We start from the raw sequence: 4,986 nt of genomic DNA on the forward strand, positions 1-4,986 counted from the left end.
AAGCCTATACCAGGAAGCTGTTTGTTGTGCTTAAGGTGTTCTCTGTGAGAGTTAAATGGTCTTTAAGAAGAAGCTCTGAATATTTGTATTAAAGATTATTTATATATAAGCAGAACACACTAAAGTATACTGTTAACAAGGGTGACATGGTTTCCAAAAATGTGCAGGAAGGTTCAAAGGCATTCAAACTGCTTTGTTTCCAAAGCCAGTATAATTGTTTCACTGATGGGCGCTGGAGCTCCCAGCTTCAGCCTGTACAGAGCCCAACAGCTCAACCCCGTATGTGTTTGGCACACTGATGCTGTAAAACACTGCTGCTGAATTTTTTGTTTTGTTTTGTTTGTCATTGTTTTGTCTGAGTCTTACAGTTTTATTAACACAAACAAAATGTGCAAAGGAGCTGTCTATTCATTTTCTTAGCTGCACAGTCTGGTGTTGGGATTGGTGACTCCAGTGGGCAGGTGGGCTGCCCTTTCCACAGTGGCTTTGCGGGTCTTGGCGGAGACATTGTGAGCAGTCTCAGCGCAGTGACATGTGTTGCACATCAGTAGCACTTCAAGCTCCTTGAAGTTGTGGACCAGGAACTTGCGGAAGCAGCTGGGCAGCGTGTGCTTTGTTCTCCAGCTGCTCAGGTAACTGATGTTGGGCATCACTGAATCTCCTGCACACCCCATTGTCCGTGCCTCTTGGTTTCCTCCAGTTCTGCTTAAATGTGCATATATCGGTCTGACAGATGTCAGATGAACTTTGTAGCCCTCTTTTTGGTGATCACTGGACTTCATGAAGGGTCTGAGAGCAGCCAAGATGCGGAGTCGGAGATGGCTGCCAACTTCACAGGCATCAGCCAAGGAAGAGAAGTTGCTAGAGTTTTATATTTTCTTTTTTTCAGATTTTTATTTTTTATTTATTTTTTAATATAAATTTATTTATTTTAATTGGAGGTTAATTACTTTATAATATTGTATTGGTTTTGCCATACATCAACATGAATCTGCCATAGGTATACATGTGTTCCCCATCCTGAACCCCCCTCCCTCTATATTTTCTGTAAATAAACTTTCCCAGTTACTTAACTGCTACATAACAAACCACCTTAAAACACACCAGGTTAAAGCAACAAATAAAACTTATTTGAGGGATTTCCCTGGAGGTCCAGTGGTTAAGACACTGCACTTCCAATACAGAGGGGGGCGGATTCAATCCTGCAGGGAGCTAAGATCCACAGCCTCTGGACCAAAAAAAAAAACAAAACAGAAACAATATTGCAACAAATTCAGTGAAGACTTTAAAAATGGTCCACACCAAAAAAATATAAAAAGAAAAAACAAACTTATTTTGGCTCATGAATCTGCAACCTCAGCAGCCCTCAGCAGGGATGGCTCATCTCCTCCCACACAGCTCCATCTGATTGGATGCATCTCTTTATCTCCATCACATGGTCTTTACATTATGGCAACTTCAAGGTGCACAGACTTTTCATATGTGGGCTCCAGGCTTCCCAGGCATCTGTTCCAAGAAAGAGAGCCAGGTGGGAACTGGGTTTCCCTTCACTGCTTTGCCTCGGAAGTCATGAAGCCTTACTTCTGCCAGGTTCTATTAATCCAGGCCAGCAGTTCCAAGCCAGCCCAGGCTGAGGGAGAGGGGGAAAGAGACTCCACCTGTTGAGTGGCAGTGAAGAGGTTTTGCAAAATCAGGTGGGTTGGAAAATATGGCTCCTATGATTTTTCTATGCAGTCTAGTATATGAACCCACAGGAAGAATCTGTTTCAGAATATATACCAGGAATTAATGTGATGTTAACCAACCAAATGTTGGCTGAACCCATCAAGCTATGGATCTTGTTTCTCTTTCTTTCCATTAGCTTCCAGAAAACTCAGTGACAAATGTGTTGCCTTCCTCTAGTCAGATCCCTCAGTAAACTCCATATTTAATAACTTACCTTGTCTTCATTTTATTTTTCTACCATTAGTTTCCCTCTGCTTCAATTTTCTGACTTTTAAAACACCCTGTTTTTGTGTGTGTATTTTGCTAAGCTGTCTTAAAGTGAGAAATGAATTTTAAAATACTCTAAGAAACCAGAGAACCTACACAATAGGAAATACATCAGTTAAAAAAAAAATACAAAGAGAGTTCAGTTCAGTTCAGTCACTCAGTCATGTCCAACTCTTTGTGACTCCATGAACTGCAGCACGCCAGGCCTCCCTATCCATCACCAACTCCTGGAGTTCACTCAAACCCATGTCATCGAGTCAGTGATGCCATCCAACTGTCTCATCCTCTGTTGTCCCCTTCTCCTCCTGCCCCCAATCTTTCCCAGCATCAGGGTCTTTTCAAATGAGTCAGCTCTTCTCATAAGGTGGCCAAAGTATTGGAGTTTCAGCATCAACATCAGTCCTTCCGATGAACACCCAGGACTTGTCTCCTTTAGGATGGACTGGTTGGATCTCCTTGCAGTCCAAGGGACTCTCAAGAGTCTTCTCCAACACCACACCTCACTAATAAAGAAGTGCATATTAAAACAAAGCACCGTTTTTTTTAATTCATAATTTAATCTGGATCCTAACTCAAGGCTTAGTCCTTCACTGATGAATTTTCGAAACAATTTTCTTCCCTTTTGTCAGGGATGCAGGCTGGCACGTGAATAATGACATCAGCACTGATACGCGCGCCTGAGAGCTGTAAACCTGCACAGCTGTTTTCACAAAACAATTTGGTGACATTTATTACATGCCATAAACTCTGATCCAGGAAGATTTCTTCTAAGGTCTAAAATACGGAAATAATCCAAATACTGGGAAATTTGTATTACATATTAGGATATATGCATTTCCTATACGAACTGGGATACCATCATAGCTTTTATTTTTTTAAGCTGTGATAAAAGATATATATATACTTTAACTAATTTTAGGTGCACAGTCAGTGACATTAAGAAAATTAGCATTGTCATGCAACCATTATCACTATTCATATCCCGGACTTTTTTATCATTCTCAACATAAGCTCTGTACCCATTAAACAATAACTCCCCATTCCCGTCTCCTCAAGAGTGGTTAGCTCCTGGTAACCACTATTCTATTTTCTGTCTCCAAATTTGACTAATCTATGTATTTTACATAAGTGGAATCATATTTGTCCTTTTGTGTCTAGCTTATTTTATTTAGCCTAATATTTCAGGTTTGTTCAGACTGTATCCAGCACCAGAATGCATATAATACATATCATATATATGTCGCATTTTGTTAATCCATTTATTCATTCTTGGGCATTTTTATTGTTTCCACCTTTTGGTTATTGAGAACAACGCTACTGTGAATGCTGGTGTACAAGTATCTGTCTGAGTACCTGCTTTCAATTCTTTGGTGCACATATCTAGAAGTGAAATTGCTTCTAATCTATATCAATGAAAAATTAGAAGCAATCGTCAGGCACAAAAAATAAGGGAACTGCTAACTAAACTATGGCATGTGCCCTTGATATCGTGTCTCCTTTAAAACGAGGGCTCTCGAGGCCTCACAGGCTGCCCACCCAGGCCTCCTGTTCTCCACGCCTTGTGCTGCTTCCATCACAGCCCCTGTCCTGCCATGCCGACTGTTTCCGCTGCTAGAGCTCTGTCAGGATACAGATTATGTCTTCCATCTCTGGCCTCAACTCCTAATAGCTGGCGCATAATATGCGCTTGATAAGCATTGATTAGGTGAACGAGAGATTAGCTGGAAATAGGACAGTCAAAAATCACCTCATAATAAATTTGATTCAGATGGCTGTCAACTAACTGTGAAAACTTTATCAAGGACATGAACCTAGACTCTAATTTGGGGAATACAAAGTGAAGATTCTATAATGAATAGGAAAGTCTTAGGAGGAGTGTGATTATATCTAGTAATTCAGGGCATGCAAATCAGTTCCTTTACTTGAGTATTTAATATCCAGAGAGAGAGTAAGATTCTTGAAAAATCTGGAATCTTTCAGGAGGGTCCAGTGAATCTTTCTTACATGGAAGCATTCACACTTACACATTACTCTTTCCATTCTAGTCCACTGAGTGTGCATACAAATATACATGCCTGTATTTTGAGATAATAAATATGTCCAATATTCTAAAATGCCAGAGCTGATAAATATTTAATAGCCATAATATATCTAACCCACTCCTAAGTCTGAAGAAATAAACTGGTCTTTAGTAATACACATCAGTAACCCCAAATCTAACTCACTCTAGACCTTCCCTCTTTTCATTTAATAATGTATTCTCTTGAGAGTTGAGTCAGACCTTTATTCAGCACCAGTTCCTCTGAGAAGTCTTCCCTGATACCCTTTCCTGGACCACATCCATCACTCTCTCCTTCCTCCCACTGCTTTACTTACTCTTCATGTCATTGATTGCCATCAGACATGCCTCTTGTTTAATGTTTCCTTTATTTATTTCCTCTCCCTCGTTTTGGAAGGTACATTCCTTGAAGGCAAAAGCTTTTATCCACCCAGCACCTAAGCAATACCTATCAATTCAATAAAAATTTATGAAATGACTGTACACAAAAAAAGGAATATTTCATTAAAAAGTCAAGACCTATAGAAGAGATCATAGGCAAAACATTCTCTGACATAAATTGTACCAATGTTTTCTTAGGTCAGACTCCCAAGGCAATAGAAACAAAGACAAAAATAAACAAATGGGACCTAATTAAAGTTACAAGCTTTTGTATAGGAAAAGAAACCATAAATAGAAAGACAACCTACAAAATGTGAGAAGATATTTGCCAGCAATGCAACAAACGAGGGCTTAATTTCCAAAATATACAAACAGCTCATACAACTCAACAACAAAAAAACAAACAACCCGATCAAAAAATGGGCAGAGGACCTAAATAGACATTTATCTAAAGAAGAAATACAAATGGCCAATAGGCGCATAAAAAAGATGCTCAACATCACTAATTATTAGAGAAATGCAAATCAAAACTACAATGAAATATCACCTCACAC

The 4,986-nt window shown here is 39.5% G+C and overlaps 1 pseudogene; it reads right to left on the reverse strand.

The window, feature by feature from the left end:
* Positions 405 to 1,950, reverse strand: LOC102168477 (annotated as a pseudogene).

This window comes from Capra hircus, chromosome 17, assembly GCF_001704415.2.
Source record: "Capra hircus breed San Clemente chromosome 17, ASM170441v1, whole genome shotgun sequence".
In the NCBI taxonomy this organism is placed as follows: Eukaryota; Metazoa; Chordata; class Mammalia; order Artiodactyla; family Bovidae; genus Capra; species Capra hircus.